The sequence below is a fragment of the Myodes glareolus genome, chromosome 13, assembly GCF_982192425.1.
Source record: "Myodes glareolus chromosome 13, mMyoGla1.1, whole genome shotgun sequence".
NCBI lineage: Eukaryota > Metazoa > Chordata > Mammalia > Rodentia > Cricetidae > Myodes > Myodes glareolus.
The window spans coordinates 5,468,401-5,489,041 of NC_142038.1; positions in this window are offsets into that span (position 1 = coordinate 5,468,401).

Genomic DNA, 20,641 nt, shown 5'->3' on the forward strand with positions numbered 1-20,641 from the left:
CTTCTCTAGGATCATGAATTATAGGCTCAAAGACCTTTAATTATGGCTAGAATCCACTTATGAGCGAGTACATACCATATTCCTCTTTTTGGGTCTGGGTTACCTCACTCAGTAAAGCGTTTTCTATTTTCATCCATTTGCATGCAAAATTCAAGATGTCATTGTTTTTTTACCGCTGAGTAAAACTCTAATGTGTATATGTTCCACACCTTCTTTAACCATTCTTCTATTGAGGGGCACCTAGGTTGTTTCCAGGTTCTGGCTATTACAAATAGTGCTGTTATGAACATAGTTGAACAAATGCTTTTGTAGTATGATAGGGCATCTCTTGGGTATATTCCCAAGAGTGGAATTTCTGGGTCCTGAGGTAGGTTGACTCCCAGTTTCCTGAGAAACTGCCACACTGATTTCCACAGTGGCTGCACAAGTTTGCATTCCCACCAACAATGGATGAGTGTTCCCCTCATTCCACATCCTCTCCAGCATAGGCTATCATTGGTGTTTTTGAGTTTAGCTATTCTGACAGGTGTAAGATGGTATCTCAAAGTTGTTTTGATTTGCATTTCCCTGATTGCTAAGGAGGTTGAGCATGACCTTATATGTGTTTTGGCCATTCGATGTTCTTCTGTTGAGAATTCTCTGTTCAGTTCAGTACCCCATTTTTAATTGGGTTAATTAGAGTTTTAGTGTCTAGTTTCTTGAGTTCTTTGTATATTTTGGAGATCAGACCTTTGTCTGATGAGGGGTTGGTGAAGATCTCCCAGTCAGAAGGTAGCCTTTTTGTCTTACTGACAGTGTCCTTTGCATTACAGAAGCTTCTCAGTGTCAGGAGGTCCCATTTATTCATTGATTCTCTTATTGTCTGTGCTACTGGGGTCCTACCTAAGAAGTGGTCTTCTGTGCCTATATCTTGTAGACTACTTCCCACTTTCTCTTCTATCAGGTTCAATGTGGTCAGATTAATGTTGATGTCTTTAATCCATTTGGACTTGAGTTTTGTGCATGGTGATAAATATGGATCTACTTTCATTCTTCTACAGGTTGACATCCAGTTATGCCAGCACCATTTGTTAAAGATGCTTTCCTTCTTCCATTGTATATCTTTAGCTCCCTTGTCGAAAATCAGGTGTTCATAGGTTTGTGGGTTAATATCCGTGTCTTCTATTAAAAAAAACATATAATCATTTCATTGGATGCTGAAAAAGCATTTGACAAAATTCAACACCCCTTTATGATAAAGGTGTTGGAGAGATTGGGGATACAAGGATCATATAATAAAAAGCTATTTACAGCAAGCCGACAGCTAACATAAAATTGAATGGAGAGAAACTCAAAACCATTCCTCTAAAATCAGGAACATGACAAGGCTGTCCACTCTCTCCTTACCTCTTCAATATAGTGCTTGAAGTTCTAGCGATAGCAATAAGACAACATAAGGGGATCAAGGGGATTCGAATTGAAAAGGAAGAAGTTAAACTCTCGTTATTTGCAGATGATATGATAGTGTACATAAGCGACCCCAAAAACTCTACCGAAGAACTCCTACAGCTGATAAACACCTTTAGTAACGTGGCAGGGTACAAGATCAACTCCAAAAAATCAGTGGCACTCCTATACACAAAGGATAAAGAAGCAGAGAGGGAAATCAGAGAAACTTCACCTTTCACAATAGTCACAAATAGCATAAAATATCTTGGGATAACTCTAACCAAGGAAGTGAAAGACCTATTTGACAAGAACTTTAAGTCTTTGAAGAAAGAAATTGAGGAGGATACCAGAAAATGGAAAGATCTCCCTTGTTCTTGGATTGGGAGGATCAACATAGTAAAAATGGCAATTCTACCAAAAGCAATCTATAGATTCAATGCAATCCCCATCAAAATCCCATCAAACTTCTTCACAGACCTTGAGAGAACAATAATCAGGCTTATATGGCAAAACAAAACACCCAGGATAGCCCAAACAATCTTATACAATAAAGGAACTTCTGAAGGCATTACCATCCCTGACTTCAAACTCCATTACAGAGCGACAGTATTGAAAACACCTTGGTATTGGCATAAGCACTCCTGGCTTCTGAACTAACCTCTAGGCTGCTTCAGCCCAGGGTCAGTCACAGGTGGTGGGTAACCTAGCAGCAAGGTACCAACCCCATCACACATCCATCTCTCTGAGACTGCCTGGCTCCTCACCAGACACTTGGCGGCGAAGAGACCAGCCATTGTTATTTAATTCTGGATTGGGTAGGAATACATGTGGCTATCTGGAACAGCTCAGAGAGGGCTGAGGCTTTTGGGATGCCTTAGACTTGGTGGAGACATCTTCACAGCCTCCCAGAGGTGCAACTGCTCTACATCACAGAGGTGCATGGCTTGCAGACTCCAGGCTTTGCTGCTACGCAGACTTCTCATAGGTTCTCTGGGCTAAAGACCAACAATGAAAAGACTTCATGGGAAAATTTTTCCCCCTCTGTGCAAAATTAGGACAATAAAGGAATACACAATGGCCTGGCCTTGTAGCATTAATTATCCAGTGACTGAAGCACGGATGGCAGCCGTGCCTGGAGTCCGTCTTAGCATTGGTTTCAAGACTTCAATCAGTGTGTGACTCACAGTTAGTGAAAGAAAAATCATTCAGGCTACACGAGAGGAGCATAAATATTATGTGTCACTTGGTATCATAATTAACTGCATGCTTCAAATATTTCTTTCATGTCAGCCTTCACACTAGGTAATATAATTTACCGTTAATAGGATTAAAATGTCTATTTTTTTAAATAAAAAGGTAAATACTTCAGTGATTTAAACTGTTTTCTATTTGTTTTGTACTGATACATATTTTACCACAGGCAATCTCCTTATGCCCTGCAGAAGAAAATAATGAGGAAAATTGGAGATAATTTATGTGGTCCAGAAGCAAAAGCTTTTTACGATTATTATTTTTGCTTTAGCTCGGTAATGAAGCAGTAAGGAGCAAGCACCCCAGCTTGCTAGTTGTTGCACATTTTCAAAGATTGGAGGTAACATAGGGGAAAAAAACACCTGTCATTTTACGTAGACAGGAAGTTTATGTTGAAGAATTAATTTGGGCAGTTCAGAGCACCATCTCCAGAAGTGTGCCCGTGTTTGGGTTACTTTTCAAAACTGATAATTGAAAGAAAGGAAGGCCGGCTTATAGTTTTTTTTAAAGACCATTCCATTTTATAATCGTCTGTAGTGTGCTCAACGCGCTGTCACACAGGCTGACACAAACCAGCGCAGGTTAGGAAACTCATTACAACTCTGAACTTGGGCAATGTTGGAACAGGCCAGAAATTAAAACCCATAACCTGTGGCATAATATCTCCTGAGGAGCCAAGTTAATTTGATCTGCAGAGAATGAACCAGCATTGGAGTAGGCAGACGTTGAAGCGCAAGACAGCACGCACACAAGCATAGACACCTACACAGTAGCTTCTGTGTGAAGGTTAGGGGACGGTGTGCATGGCTGGGGTGTTAAAGTCCAATCGAGAACGCCTGGGATGAACTTGAGCCGTCTCCAGCACATGCACAGGTAAAACGGAGGCCTAGGGAGACGTGGTGACTGGCTCATGCGTGGTGGACTTCGGGTGGAATCCTGGTTGCGCACACCCTGGTCTGCAGGGCAGCTCCTGTCACAGGCTGCTGTGTCCAAACGTCTCTTTGGAAGTGATCGCCTCTTTCCAGTCCCCGCCGCCAAGTGGAATTTGGCATTGGCTGTTGGATGCTATCACTTTGCTGCTGATCTATCTATCGACATTTCATTAGGGAGCCGTGTGCTTTCGCCAGGGATGAATGAGTTCATTAGCACGGAGACTAATAAACTTTAAAAAGTTAATAATGTGAATATGTTTGATTTGGAATTATTCACGCAGGCCTTAGGAGTCACACACACACACACACACACACACACACACACACACACACACACTGTCGGCTTTGTGTGCCGAGTTTTCTTTGGTAATTTCTCCACTGTGACAGACCTTGATTTTCTGAAAACTCAGAGGAACCCTTCTCAGGAAACACACAGCACATATCTGTGGCCCCTCCTCTAGCCAGGGAACTTCAAATGCAACAGACATCAACACTATGAATAACAATCAGGCCATAAGCTCTTGATCCACCATGAGTTTTCCTCCCCATGATTTCTTGTTGTCTTCTTACCCGTGTCTACCCTTTGCTCCATTTGCTGACTTACGTAGTAAGGGTATGGAGATGGGGCATGAGCAACACAGGTCCGTAGGGATTCCCATTGGTAGGCATCCTGGAATAGTAACTTACTTATTTGTTTGCATGCTCTTTCTAGGAAGGAGTGAGAGTTGCCCGAACCAGAACACACTTTTTCCTTTCTGGTCAACTCTGAATGTTGCTGCATGTTCTTATTAGCCTGAACTCCAGGCTCAGCTGTCAATACCCGAGTATAGGGAGCAGCCCCAGGAGGAACGTGGGCCAGCTCAGTGCCTTTTGGAACCCGGAGAGAAGGTGTGGGCCTGGGGAACTGCTGTTTCACACAATGCTCTTGTAGACCTGAACAACCATGTGACCTGTAATTTATTATAAATCAATTTTAATACTTGAGCATGGCCAACCTATGGCCACCTTCTATCTGTAAACCAAAAAGAGGGGTTTCTGAGGTCAGAAACAGGTGGAAGTCTAGAAGTTTTGGCCTCTTGAGGTTACCTGAAACTGTCTCTATCACTTCTTAAAGAAATGATTCATTTACATTACATCACATTCATTAACTCTACAGACTATTGGTGTTTGGTATCATGTTTCAATTCCTGCATGCAATGGACAGTTGTCAAACCTGATTTCTTTTTATTATTTTGTGTTCATTTGGCATTTGCATGGCTATATATATATGCATATATATTGCATATGTATATTTATGTGTATATTGTATATATGCAATATACAAATATATTATGTGTCATATGCTGCATGCTGATTGCCGTCAGCCTCACCTCTTAATTCCTTCCCACCTGGCAAGCCCCTTTCCCACAGTCATGTCTTTTGGCTCTGTTTTGTGACCCACAGAGTTAACCAGGGCTGTCTCTATGTGGGTTTGCTATTCTTCACTGGAGCATGGTGACCTCATCTGTGGAAACACAGCCGAACACAATGTCTGCTGCTCCCTCAGAATCTATTATGAGCCCACGGTACCTTTCTCTTCCTTCCTCCTTTCCTAGATACTAGTGCTCATATTTAGCATTCAGGGAGATTTTAAATATTTTATTCACGTGTTTGTATGTGGGTTAGCCATGCCTTTCGGCGTCTGACTTACTTTACCTGCTGCCTCTAACTTGAGTGACAGTTCTGCCTGAACATCAGGGGGCTCTGGAGCGGAGTGGAACTCCCACACTACCGTTGTTGGCCATGGGACAGAGGCTTAAATCTCTTACCTCCTTCAAGCCTCAGTTTTCCCATCTGGAAGAATAAGCACCAGGTTCATACACCAGGCTGTCCAGGTAAAAGGACCATTGTACAGTTTATAAATTGCCAACATGCAGTCCACGGAAGCAACACTGGAACTAATATTCATCCTCACCATTGTCATCATCATCATCATCGTAACTTCAGAGGCCTCTTGATTTGTCTGCATCCCAGCCCTCCCCCTTGGTTCTCATAAAAAACCACCACACAGTTTAATGTGTATAAAATACTACTTTTCTCTTGTGACTTGTCAGCTGAGTACTTCACTCACCTGTCCACTGTGGTAGGACAAAGTCCAAATTCATAACCTGGATCAATTTGTCAAAAGTATATTGAAAATGCACAGCCTGTAGGTTCTGAGTTTTGTAGGGCTAGGTGTCATCTACCCATCCATCCATCCATCCATCCATTCGTTCATCCTTCCATCCATCTGTCTGTCTGTCCACTTATCCTTCCATCCATCCATCCATCCATCCATCCATCCATCCATCCATCCATCCATCCATCCATCCACTTATATATCTATTTATCCATCCATCCATCCATCCATCCATCCATCCATCCATCCATCCATCCATCTGTCCATCCTTCTGTCCATTTATCTATCTATCCATTCATCTATCTATCTATCTATTTATCTATCTTTCTATCCATTCATCCATCCATCCACTTATCCATCCATCCATCCATCCATCCATCCATTCATCCATCCATCTATTCAAACATTCACTGGTACCATCCAATCATTGATCTACTAATCATTTGTTTGTTTGTACCTGTCTTGTGAGGATTGGCGGACACATGCTGTGTCTCTTCTCTTTCTCTCCACCCTCACAGCACATACCCTACTGGCTATCACATCCATCACTCTGTAGAGAAACACTGCTACAGTATTAAATGGTTCCAAGCAGACCACTGATGATTTCCCATTAGCACCCCCTATGTGTCCATCCTGTGCTCTCTGCTCTGATCCTGCCTCCTTCCACCATTGGCTCTCCATCCTATCTGTCAACAAAGGTTGCTGGCTAGAAGAGAGAAGCAGCAGTGGCTGGGATGGATTCATTGGTTTCTCCCTTCTCTTTCCTACGATGTTTCTCAGTGACAGCATCACATGTATCCAGGTGTGGTTGTACAGTCCTCCTGCTCCCCACCCGTGCGTCTGTCCCCACTGTCCCCCTAGACTGTGATAGAAACGGGGGACTCGCTAGTGTTAAGGCCGTTGGGGCCATGCCTTCTCTGTTTTTCCATTGCTTCCAACACCCTGTGAGGGTCCAACTGTTTCCATGCAAGCTCTATTGAGATCATATGGATCTCTGTCTTCTGAAGGAACTGATGCAGTTCTCATGAGATCCCAGCTGCTGTAAAACACAGGTCTAGCCACGCCCTGCCTTTGGTGTCTTCCAACTTAGGCATACATCCCCGTCATCGAAGTAGCCTCCTGTCATACCTTCACCAGCGGTTAGCTGAGGTTGACCCCATTCCCTTGGCCTTCCAAAACCAAAGGCTGCACAAGCCTCTCTTCCTTACAAAGTGCACAGCCTTAGGTATTTTGCTGCAGCAGTGGAAATGACTGAATGTACCTTCGTTTCTGGCTAAACGCCGACTACATCTTCTCCACCTTCATTACTCCTCTGTCCTTCCCTGTCTTGGGGAACCTCTTACTGAGCTTTCTCCAGCAAAATCACCACACTGAGCAAGACTCAGCTGGGTTAGGCTTTTCTCTGTAGACGGTTCTTTCACCTATATCCCGTGAGTGCCTCTCTGAAGAGGTGTACCACTTGTAACCCATACTTAGACTATACCAAGAACAGCCACACGCTATGCGGAAGTTTGTTTCTGTTGCCTTTCACCAATTCATGTTGTTGACTTTGGAACAATAAGTTGAGCTCCAGGGGCTGGCAAAGAAGTGGAGACACTATTTGGAGCCTAAGGAACTTCCACGGAAGAGGCCTAAACGATGAGGACAAAGCAATCAGAGAGTGTCTTCCAAGAGGATGAGCAGCTTCTGAGAAGGCCAAGGGAGGGACTGGGAACCAGGGAGTGTCTGATGGAAGACTGAGTGCATCACCAAAGCTTGTTTTGAGTCACAGAGATGCCCAGTGGTATGACAGTGGATTATCAGAGGAGGCTGGGTAAGTCTTCAAAGAACATCTTAGTGATCTTAGTGTGAGTACCTCTGTGGGAAGTGTGTGTGTATGTGTGTATGTGTGTGTGTGTGTGTGGTGTGTGTGTGTGGTGTGTGTGTGTGTGTGTGTCTGTGGAAAGTGTGGGTGCCTCTGTGGGAAGTGTGGGAAGAAAGAAAAGTGGTCCTTTTATTAAGGTGACTCTTTGAAATACTTGAGGAAGCAAAATTATGAGATAAGAAGGGCAGAGAAGCTCACATGATGTTTCTGTCTTGAACCTTGATGATGACAATGACCTGGAAGTTGCTGTTGGTGTTTACTGTTGTGATGGAGTTGGGGACAATTATGAGGAAAAAGAAAAAGGTCAGGTCTATGGGATATTTTTTGACACCCGTGAGCCAGCATGGGGAAGCTGGAAGCAACTCTGAGGTCTGCAGCATAAAGCCAGGAGATGAGATCCTGAGCCTGGAGCAGAGTATTGGGAAGGAAAGATGAGTTCAGATTTGGGGCATGGTAAATTTGTGGTGCCTGAGAGACCGCCGAGTGTAAGTAGCTAACAGACAGATGGATCAACGTGTCTGACGTTCAGCAGAGAGGGCTGACTCGTAATCTAACCGGCTAGATTAAATGATGTAGAAAATGTCACTGCATTAACAGCTGTCCCAACAAGGCTCTTGAGAAAGGCACTGGGTTTATTTAGAAAGAATTTGGTAATAGGTCCCTGTGGGCTCCATACTGAGGGCTGAAGGAGCCTGGCTGTGGCAGCTCTGGTCTGCACACAGTGGGAAAACCAACACTGTCAATGCACTGTGAGGTCACAGAAAATGACACCCGCCACGCTTTTTGCACCTGAGTGCTATCTCTAATGGATGTTGAGGAAGCATTCATGAAGGGAAGTGCCTCAGATCCAGAGTGAATGGAGGAGAACTGGAGGATCAAAGGAACAAGGACCAACTAGAAACATGAAGAAGAAAGCAAAGGAGGAAATTCCAGGATGGTCTGTGGATTCCCAGGCTCCGTAAATGAATGATTCAGAAATCTCCAATGAGCCAGGCAGCTCTAGTTCACTTCATTACTGAATTCCAGCTGCACATGTCCTGATGTTGGTGCTCAGGACAAAGCAATGGATATACAGGACAGATTTCTTGTCCCCAAGGAGCATTCTAGTGAGAGGCGCAATTATTGCTGAAAGACAAGTTATGAAAAGCTTCCAGTCTGAACCAAAGCCCATTCATTAGCCAGTCTATGTGGTCAGGAGCCAGGATCTGCTCCTGAATTCTCTGTCCACAGCTGCAGTGCCTGGCTTTGGGGATCTAGCATGGGGCCATCTTCCTCTGGCACTTGGATCCTCTTCTGAGCGCTCTTGGGTCCATGTTTTCACAGGGTTACATGAAAACTTCCTTCTTCATAGCCAGTGGGGAGAATCTACCTCCTGTTTACTGTGTAGAGTCTTGTTCAATGGAATGTAATTGCAGAAAGTATCTCTCTCTCTCTCTCTCTCTCTCTCTCTCTCACACACACACATACACACGTGCATACACACACACACACATTTATTTATGATGCAATCAAGGAACAATCTTCCCACCTTATGAGAATGAAAAGACCCCTTCCATATGCTAAGAACTCCATCTTCCAAAGGGGGATGAGCAAACCATACTATGACACAGCCCATAAAGAATGTTGTATGTGGTGTAAGGGGCTGTGAAGCAAACAAACGATTGGAGGAACACACACGTGTCTCTCTTATAGCCTAGTAAGGCCCCATGCCAACTTCTTATTTGGTCTCAGATAACCTAATTGTCTTATCTTGTAGTCTATCCAGTGTGAGGATTTCCCTGCTTAATAGCCCCGAGTACATGCTGACATTTCCTAGTGTTCCCAGGGATATGGAGATTGTGACATGCTACAGAGAAGACATGAATATGAGCTAAAGACTTCTACAAGCCAAAGTCCTGGTGCTGCTGAACACATGCTCAAGACCACATCAGGAATATATACTAAAGGAATACATTCTGACGTAAGGAGAAACGTGTGCATGTCAAGTCTCTGTGTGGATTGGCCTATCAACTGGCATGACCAGAGGATCGAGAGACTGATCGCTGCAATCCCTGAAGAACAGTGCCCAGGGATACCAATTCGGTATTCATGTGACTTTGCAGAACTGTGCTCAGGCTTTCTAGAATTTCATAGGCAATGAGAGTCAAGTGTGTTTACACAGCCTCTGAATGTTAAGCAACCCATGGCCCAAGTGCCACGTGTAGCTAAGGATAGGTATGACTATAACCCAACACAAAACTATAAACTCACAAAGAACATTATGACATTCTTGTGCATATCTGTGAGACATTGGCTAAATTAAGTGAGCTAAGATACAAAAAAACTACCCTAAATGTGGGCACCACCATTCCATAGGTGAGGGTCCTGTGCTGGATTAAATGGACGAAGTCAGTTGGACACATGCATCCATTTATCTTCCCTCTCTCTCTGCTCCCTGATTGCAGTTGCAATGCGACCAGCTACTTCCTCAAGCCCCTACTGTCACAGCTTCCTCAACATTGCTGACTACACACTTTTAAACTATAAATCAAAATAAACTTTCCACCCTTAAAAAAATTTAGACATATTTTTGGAAGTTTTTAAGGATCAATTGATTGTGCAGTTCTCAAGTGTGAAACTTGAACGTGACAGCATTGTGTCCTAATTTCAAAAGCATGGACACACCAACTGGTTCTACTCAGTGTGCAAGAAACAGTTCTACTAAATGATGGAGCGCATGGTCACTGGGGTACACATACTGCCCGTGGAACATGGAGCAATTATCACTGGAACCAGGGAAGGAGAAGGAGGGAGCAGAGCAGACTGTAGCAGGGCAGAGCTGATCACCAGCTTCGGGCACTGATGTCTTATAAGCACATTATATTTTCTGGGACTCAGCTGGTCCACTGGACCATGACGGGAGAGGTGGTACCTGGGCACCACTGAAGTGGTCATTCTGAAATGAGAGGTGGACTTAGCTCAGTATCACTAAGAGCCACAGCCAGGTGGACCAGGCCCTCAAAAGGAGGACCACGATTAGTGGAGAGAGTCAGGCTTTCCTTGGAAGTGAAGAAAGTTGGGTTTCCTTGGAAGGCAGGTCCACGCTGGTGGCGTAGGAGGAACTGGGTCCTCAGAGAAGGAGCTCTGTCAAGGATTGAAAACATACAGTTGACTCCTGGTTTGCCCTCCAGGGAACTCCCTGAAAATACAGGGAGGGAACTGGTAGTTGTAAAGAAATCACGACCCATGACTTTACTTTTCATGTAATTTCACAGTATTTAAATAAGACTCTGCAGCTCCACATTCTATCTTTGGATTTTGCCTGCTTACCCGGAAAGAACAGGGGAAGGGGGAACCACCCACTTTCTGTGGATTGATTACCGATGAGGAGACTGAGGGTACCGTTTCCTCCCATATTGACCGCCATCTTCCCTCACACAAAACAATCTGTTCTGAAATTGACTATGTGCTTAGCACCTCATTAGTATTCTTTCCCTCTGAAGGATTATTGCAATGTGACCAGAAACGGCAAAAACTTCTCTTTTACTGTGTCCTTCCTTCTGGAAGTTATGGGGAGCAACAGAAACCTTATAGAAATGTGTGGGCATTATTAAAACAGTATTAACAGAGTCTTTTCCTATTTTCTGGGATCCACTGCAGATATAATCTCAGGAAACCCCTGAACAGCAGCTCCAGTCCTCTGCATAAGTAGTCCAACCTTCAGGGCCCGCAAAGGCTAATATCCGTTGTTGTCTTCTTTTTTAAAAAAATAGCTCGTTTGCTCCCTTTACCAATTGACTCCAGCAATATAGAACACAAGCCATGGCCTCAGGCCTCATCGCACCAGATCTGATTAACCATCATCCGAAGGGGTTGTTCAACCGTCACTGAAATCCTCCCTGGAAGCTTGTCCTGGGGCCTGTGGCACCAGCCACAGCCAGTCTGTGGGCACTGACAGGCAAGGGGGCCTGCAAAGGTTGTGCTGTGGGGGGTGTGGTCTCACACACGTGGCTTCATTGCCACGTGTCACCCAGTGATGTCTAGTGTCCAGTTTGTATACAAGAGATCAATTAATACTCGCGAAAAGACCAAAAAAAAAAAAAAAAGTCATTTTGAGGAGCCAGCTGGTGTTGAAATCGGAGATGATGCTTCCATCAGAGGGAGGGCCAAGCCTTACAGGGATGGTTCATGTGTGTCTTCTGCTTTGTTGTGTGGTGTACACACTGTACATATGTATGTTTTTGTGTGGCATGTATGTGTGTGTGTATGTGTGTGTTGGTAAACAAAAGCTGGTGAATTTGGTGGGGCTGGCTGTGTGTTTGTCGTCTTAGCGACCGCCGAATCACTGAGTTTGCTGTTTTCTCCCTTCTATTTTTCAATTCATTCGGGAGTTCTTGTACAGTAAACACAGTTATAAGGTTTCAAACTTCAGTGTTTGACATGTTAATTCATAATTTGCCATAATCAGCACTTTCCTGAGAAGAGCGTTTGTGGGCTTTGTGCGTGGGGTTGGAGATAATTTGCATACTCTGCTTCGCTGTTTAATAGACCCGTGTCCTGAAGGAATACCACGGAACCTCACTTAGACAGGAAGCTCGAATCACGACGCGAATGCACAGAAACAGTGCGAGGAGCTGGCTGAAAGCCAGAAGCATCGACTTGCTGGTGGGAGAGGTTGGTTTCCTTTCGGAACAGCTTTGGAGAACGTCTGTTTGAAGTGTCTCTTCTGGTTATAAAGTGGGACTATGGAGCGCCCTGCCTCCCAAAGTGCAGCGGGCACAGCAAAAGCACAGCAGAGAGTCTCCAAGTGGGTGAAGAGGGAACCGGGGCAGGGCTGAGACCCATAGGTGCTCTTCCGTTTCACCCTTTTCTCCAGCACCATCACGCCTGAATCATAGCTCTGCATCCCTGTCCATATCAGCCAACTCTGAGGCTCCTATCCTGGTCTTAGGATGTGGTCTGGGTGTCCTGGATGCTCAGAAGATGTATTCTGTATCATAAAAAAAAGTTCTAGTAAAAGAAGAAAACAGCAAAATGTTCCTTGTATGTCGTGTAGGAGCCCCTGTAGCATAATACCGTTCTCATACATGACGAATGTAGCCCCGGGGAAGCATCGTGTGCAGGATCACCAGCACTGAGCACTTACACACATGAAGCGCAGAGCGGGGTCAGACAGGTTCCATAGCTGCCCAGAGTCACTCATGTCGTGTCTACACTGAAAAAGAAAATGCCTTTGGTCCTCAATTCTGCCTCAGTTCTCCAGAAGGGCTCTCCCTCCACAGCCCCTTCCTGGCCCTGTGTAGACAGTTCGATAAGGTCGGGAGAGGGCAGTGAGTGGCTATGGTGACCAAAAGCTCCAAACTATCTGGGCTTTCAAATTTCAGTTTCCTGTCTACAACCCTAGTGAATGCGCTAGGTGCCATACTAGGTACCATGCAGTTTGTATCGTATCTGGTATAAAGTACCTGACCTCCCTCAGGGAATCAGCAAATGGCAGCAGGGCCTGGCTGTGTGACCACTACTGCAAGCTTCAGCCCCAGAGGTAGATGTCCATCTCCTCTTCTCCCTGTCTGTGCAGATGGACCATCTTGGCTCCTCCCAGCCGCTTATGGAAGACAGGACAGCTAAGGGTGCCTAATCCTCACATCTTAGTCCCGCAAGCAGAGAGAGGCTGACTGACTTCTCTCCGAATAGCTCTGACGTGGGGGGACCAGCGCAATGGAGAATATTTGGAGCTACATAGCCCCTTGGCCACAATTTGGTGATATGTTCTGGGCCCTCATAAGTGTAGTTTGGTCACTTTGGACTGTGGCTACATGCACTGCAGCTGTGTGGTGAACGGTGAGTCTCGTCCTGATGCATGGTGAGGCACTTCCTGGTGGTTGGGTTCCAGGAAGACTGTATCCTGTGACTTATGCTATGAACGTGGAAGGAATCATGGATACAATATCCAGATGTTTGCACAAAACCTCAGTGCATATCATCTCATTACCAGAACTGCGCATGGGAGAACAGGGTCCAACAGGCAAGATCAGCAACCACAGACAGAGCCCAACCTCTGGCTCTCGTGGAACTCACAGACACGTGTGGTTAGCCTTCCACGCTGTCTTCATGGCACCTCTCTTCTTTATGCTTCTGACCTATTTTACTTATGGAGAAATTACTGAGACCTGAACGTGGAGGTTAGCTGAAATCAAATATTTTCCTGAGATGACCCACTCCAGTGGTTAATAAATTTGCTGTCCTTGTTCATATGTGAAGGTTTGTGGTTGAAATGCCGGTTGGTTAGCCACAGGTCAGGCCAGAGCTCCCTGTCTCCCTAATTGCCCTCCCAGCATTCCCTCTGGTCCCCTGCCTCTCTTGCCTGAGAATGGACAGGCCTGTGGGGGAGTGGATCCGTTGTCTAAGGGAGTCCAAGGACATCTAACTAGGAATAATGGGAAGGAATTCAGCAAGGGACAATTTATGCTGAATTATAAGAGAAATCTCCTAACGGCGAGATCTATTAGACTAGAGAATAGGCTCCCAAGGGAAGTGAGTGCCATTGCCAGAGTCATTTAGAGGCTGGCTCAGGTCCATAAGTAAAAATAAATTTGGTTGTCTCATTTTATTCTCCATTTCTGTGGACTCTGCATCAGCACTGGGAGGTTAGGGAGAAAGACGTGGAGTAATTGACCTAAGGGAGATCCCAGACCTAGACGTGGCACGCCTGGTGTCTTCAGGAGCAAGCCACGTGCTGGTACATTGTTCACCAGGCACCAGAGCCCACCGGTTTCCATTTGTTTCTGCAGGTGTTTCCCAGGCAGCAGTTGAGCGCAGGCTGTACTTTTCCCGGTGGCATCTGAAGGTCAGTTCTCAAGAACGGACCACCCTGAGGCGCATTGTGCTTTTGAAGTGGAGCTTGGCTCCTGATCCCAGTGTTCCACCCAAGCTAGAGCCTCTTCCAGAGACCCCCTGAGAATCTCCAGTTGGTCTTCCCCAGCGGCGCGTGCCTTTCATCACTGTCTCTTTGAATCTGGCACAGCCTGGACATGTAGAAATTTGATTCAGACGATAATGCACCTAATTACCCTCCAAGTTGTCATTTTTAATGGAGTGACATCCACTATCTTTCCAGAGCTGTCACGGGGTCTGTTGACATGACGCCAGAGCACCTAGGGCAGGTGTGCGCGCGCGCGCGTGTACGTGTGTGCGCGCGTGTGTGTGTGGTGAGCATGAGTGCGTACATGCATCCTTGTGTGTTTACAGACCCATGGTCCTCTTTTGGTTCTTTTCTGTGTCTCTTGCATTTGTATTTAGACACAGGATCTCCCGCTGGGCCTGCAGCTCAAGGACTGAGCCCACATCTGCAGGGATCAGCTGTCCTCAGCTCTCCCCAGCCCCAGCGCTGAGGTACCCGGCTCTTACCGGAACCCTGGGAATCCCAACTCAGGCTTTCTTAGAAAATACTTTACCCAATGGGCTGCTGCCCTAGCCGAGCAACTAGATAATTTGAGGTAGTCTCAGCTACAGGTTATCTAATTAAGCTGAATGAGCACTCAAAAGGTTAAAAATTCATGTGCACAGTGGAGACGAATCAGGTTTACTCACAAGTAGGGCCGATGACACGGGTATTTTCAGCTTCTCACACTTAAGAAAATCATTGCCTCATGAGGTAAAACACATGTAACGTAAACATATTCTTGACTGTTGGTAAGTACTTCTATTTAATTTCTGCCCCTCTCTTCCCTAGCACTCCTGCAAAAGTTAGTCACAGGGAGGGTGGTATTCTAAGCAGTCTCTTCATTTCCTCCCAGTTCTGCGTTTAGAATTCCACACTGGTCACATGTTTCTGTGGTTGGGATATGGGTGTTGAGCCCAGGGGACAGAAAGCCAGTAAGGCAGCGGGTTAACAAGACAGGAACCCATCTCCTGGGGGTGTCGCTGTAAGAAGTGACAGCTCCATCCACATAGTGGTTCAGAGGAGGCTTCACATCCTCTTCAGAGAGTGACTCCGCCCCCGCTGCCGGCATGACTTGCCACTCACCTGTAAGAACAGAAGGGGGGATGGGCTTTCCTTTACCTTTGCTCGGTTCCCATCAGCCAGTAATGTTGCCCATGGCCATAACTGGTGGAAAGGTGGGCCAGGAGAGTGATTTTCATCTTTTCATAGCCACGAGCCTGACCAGAAATGGGGCTATTTCCCAGTGTTCCCTGCAGCTGTCTGTTGGACACCTTGTGTCTAGCAGTCTGGGCTCTCTGGGAGCATTACGACTCTGAGCCACTAATTTCACTGTCTCTAACATTGTTTAAAGTGGAATTACTGTAGAAAAGTGGGCTTTTCTATGTTTACCAATCACCAGATCTTTCTATGTTTCAAGTATTATCCATAGATAAAAATGTGTTATCCGATTTCTTGGCCGCTTGGATCCAGCCTCCCTTCCCTTATTTTATTGCTTCTGTTTCAGGAGGGAGGGCTGGGATTTAAACAAGGAAGTAGAAATATAATGGGAAGTACAAATCTGGCTTTCTAATAGTGGGCCTGCAGCTGCCGGAACTGTAAATACATCTGTTTGTGTGCTGCTTGGAACAACAGAGTATCCGTTATGATGATTTGACATAAATCCAAGCATCTCCTTCTGGGAAAGGCAGATCATTTACACAAACTCAGGTATCTTATGCTACAGACCTGCCAGGCTCCAGGCAACTGAAATGCCATTAAAGCATAGTTTCCTCGCTTTTATTTCTTTAAGCAAGCACACAGAAGTCAACAATATCTTAATTGTTGCCGGGATAAGTGGTAGGTATACTGGTGACATGGGTAACTGACGGACTCGAGGGAAAACACCCAGTATTATTTCCTGTAATCACATAGTAACTGCCTGGTTCCGTAAGCACCATGAGAGCTGTGGAATAGGACACCCAGGAAAACCCTGCAAGTGGCTGGAGTCACTACTGCAGTGTCCACGTACGAGGCTGCCAGGAGCAAGAGCCAGAGAAATGGCTCACGGCTTACGGCTCTAGAGAGTGTGGGTGATCATTTTATTCTGTTTCAGAAACACAGATTGTCAGTGCTCATGGAGAAGATTGGCTGCCAGAAGTTTGGACTTAAGGGATCATCATTCTCTTGGGGACTTTGCTAGATGCTGGAGTAGGGGGACTCTCAGGGAATCACATGATTCAGAACCTACCCCCCGCTGCCACCCAGCTCCATGTGAGTGAAACGTTTTTATAAAAAAAAAATAGCAGGGGTACTACTTGGGCGTCAACAGTAATTAATTAATTAAGTCATTAGTGACAGCACCTAGGGCCATTAGTAGGCATCCATAGAGCAACTAGTGTGAACTCTTTGCCGGATGAGGATTATTTGCAATAGTGACTTCTCTGTCTCGTTTCATCTGCCTTACATACACCATACATCATACAGACCAACACTGAAACGTCCTGGCTAATAGATACATTTATAAACATGGGAATGGTTTAGCAGTGTGATATTTTTACAGCTTAGTAGAGTTGCTTACATTTGTTCATTCATTCATTCATGCATTCATTTGTTCATCAAATGCTCCTCTCCAACACATGCCATATTGGCCATGTGTTAATTGAATGGCAGTGTCTTTGATTCTTACTGGCAGTGATTTGTCCAAATGTGTCATTTGAAAGTTTTTATGATTTTGCTCAATTAAAAATTTTGTGATTTTATATGATTAGCCCTTGAACAAGAATTAACTCTCCCTTATCAAAGGGAGGGGTTTTAAACATTATTTGTGTTACTACAATACCAACATTCCAAGAGAAACAAAATCAGGGAGAACAAAGCAGAAACAAAAGCTTAAGGGAAGTGGAGGAGAGGGAATGGATTGGCTGTGGAACCAGAACTTGCATGGTCTATTGACGGTGGCCATGTGTGAAAGCCCACACACTCTGCACATGGCTAGAGAAACGCCATGGTCCAAGGCTGGAATCAGAAGATGCTGACCTCCAGACATGGGCTAATGTGGGACCAAGACATGGTTCTGCTGGGATGGGGAAAGTTCCACAAACTAAGGCACTCTGCCTTGTGGGTCTCACAGTTGCTTCATGGGAGAGTAGTGCTCTACTGGATGGCTTCAGAGTTTGTTGGACGTAGATATAATCATGTCTGTGTACAAAGGTGCACATCTCTAAGTTCACCAATGGGACTCATTTTTCTTGTGTGTGTTTGTGTGTGTGTGCATGTGTCTGGAAGTCACATGTCAGTGTTGGATGACTTCCTCCATCACCATGCACTTTACTTTTTAGGACAGGGTTTCATCTTCTGTTCTCATTCATAATGTGCATCTTTGGAACTCCCTTCATTACATCATGCCCTTTCACTGTGCAACTCCATGTCCATTTGGGCTGTTCATTGTATCAACTGCCTCCGCGGCCCCTGTCAGTTTACAGAAGCCTTCCCGACACCTACACCGATGCTCGCTGCATTAAGACCTATGGTCTTTTAAGTTAACTACTGCTGAACAAAGATCCCTGAGTCCTACCAAGAAAATCAAAGATGGATGAATGAATGAATGAATGGGAAGTGCTGTAGAGAAACTTGGATGAAGTGGTTTGGAAGCAGTAGAAGGAAGACAGCTTCAGTTTTCAGTTTGGGGGAGACCCTGAGTGTTCCACAGCTCTGCTTTATGGACAGCGTGATGTGCCGATTCAGAGGAACAAGTACCTTGTGAAGAACAAGCACTGTGGTTGGTCAGGATCATGGGGATGTTGACAAGATGCCTAGACTTGTGACAATAATGTTTACTGCTTGTAAAATGAGAGGCAATGCCCCCAAAGGAAACAAAGCAAATTAAGAGAAACAGAATGCTGTTTGAGAGAGGGCTGTGAGGTGTATAAATGCATCAAACGGGAGCTATCAGGGTGCAGAGAGAAAGATGGGGTGCAGCAAGAGAAGACAGAGTGCAGAGGCCCAGGGGTTGAGAAACCAAGACTAGAGGTACCAACCAGTGAGCAGGGAACGAGGGCTGAAGCCGTGGATATGAACTGGATGCTCAGGCTGAAGGCAGAGGGAGAAATACAGGTAGTGGAGAGAGCTTGGCCTCTTAGTCCTCAGGGAGATGTGCAGAGGGTGGCGGTGGGGAATTCCCTGGACAGAGCTGGGAACAGTAGAAGAGAAATTCTCTCTCTCACGTATGTGTGAGGAAGGTCAGTGTAAAATAAGATGCGAAGTAATGAGGGTCTGCATGAACACCCACCACAGGGTTCAAAGAAGCTAAGTTCACACTGTTTGTATCGGCACAGCTCTTTTCTAGAAAGGAAGAAGCAAAGGCATTTGAAGAAAGTTCTGGGCCCTGGGAGGGTCATCGGGGAGGGCTTACAGCTTAGTCTTCCTAGTCCCACTTGGCTGTCTTCAGCAGGCTGGGCCCAGATGCCTGACAAAGGACCAGAGGAAAGAGCTCACGCAGGAGCGAAGAAGCAGGAGGCTGGCTCAGACTCAGACTCGGGAGCAGGCATTCCAGAGCCCTACTTCAGTGGTGTTAGTGGGGCGAAGACAAAGTGGGCTTAGTAGACAATGCTACTTGGGATTTATGCCTAAATAACGGGGCGCTCTTTGTTAACACCTTTTATGAGCTAGACGCAGCTGGATTCTATGGCTGTTTGCCTCTTCAGAGAAGGCATAGCTCCCCTTCGTGATTCTTCCCGGCTCTCATTGGAATCCGTCTGTCTGCCTGTGCTACCAATATGTGTGGATAATGCGCATTTTATAGGTCATTCAACAATGTATTTGGGTTCTTTTGGTCTCTGAGGCAGTATACCTAAACATAATGCGTTAACTATGCAACTCAATTTTATTCCTAAGGAAAACACGTTCAATATACATTTCCTTGCATTTGAATGCTCTCGGAGCATATTTGTGACCAGGCGTGCTTCTTTATGTTGACATATTGTTCATGGGGTTTCATTAGTCACATGCTATGTCACATCACATATGGAACATGAGGGAAAGTGATATTAATGACAATCTGGTGACATTCAGTACCGTGCAACACATCAGGTTAAAAATAAAACAAGAGCAAGAGGATTTTTCTTGTTTCCAGTGAGATCCTCTCTCTCTCTCTCTCTCTCTCTCTCTCTCTCTCTCTCTCTCTGCTCTGTTTGGATCAGTCGTTGATTATTACTGGCAAGGCTTTGTGGGTAGCTAGTGAGGCAGATACCCACCCACCCACCCCTGCAGTTGTAGGTGGAAGAGAAGGAAGAGGAGGAGCTTTTGCTGAAGTGTTCGCCGCATGTTAAACCCCTGACTGTCCAAACCATTCAATTATAACATTTCGTCCTGTGCACGTCAGCTCAGTCTGGCATTCAGCTTTCATGGGGGTGGATCCAGCTGTGGTGCAGGGCATCCTGAACATGGGCGGCTAGGACTGACTGAGATATCTGAAAGCCAAGTGTGGATGCCAGTGAAGACCCTGGCACACAAAACACAGGCTGTCTCTTATGCATGGCTGTGTTATTTAGCACCCAGTGTGGAAAGCTCACACAGCAGCCATGGTGTGGGGGAGACACATGAAGAGGTGGTAAGGGGTGGTGCGGGCTCCTTACCACCTTCTGGAACCACTGGACCGAGAGGAAGTTTCCTGGGTCCCACAGGTCCCACCCTTTGCCTTCCCTCTGAGGGAGCTTCACCACCTAGAAATCGGGAAGTGAGGGAAAGAATAAAATGTTATATTTGGGATATAAATTAACTCTATAATTTTCAGATTTGTTACTTACAATTGGAGAGATCGATTAGCTATTCCTTTAATTTGTAGGTATACTGTCATTTTTCTGGCTTCTAAATCACCCACTTCATGCTGAGGTTTACTCCAGTGTGGTGCAGGCTGCATTTGAACAACAAGCTCTCTGGATAATTGAATATCAGCTGAAGAGACTTAGTCGGCCCTGCTGCCTTTCTGCTTTCCTGTGCTGCTGCTCAAAACAGCTTCCCGTCTTCTCTGCTCCTTGGAGGGCTCGCAGCCTTCTACCTCACTCCCTCTACCTTCTCCAGAGATCCTGACACTCAAACGTCTTGTCGCC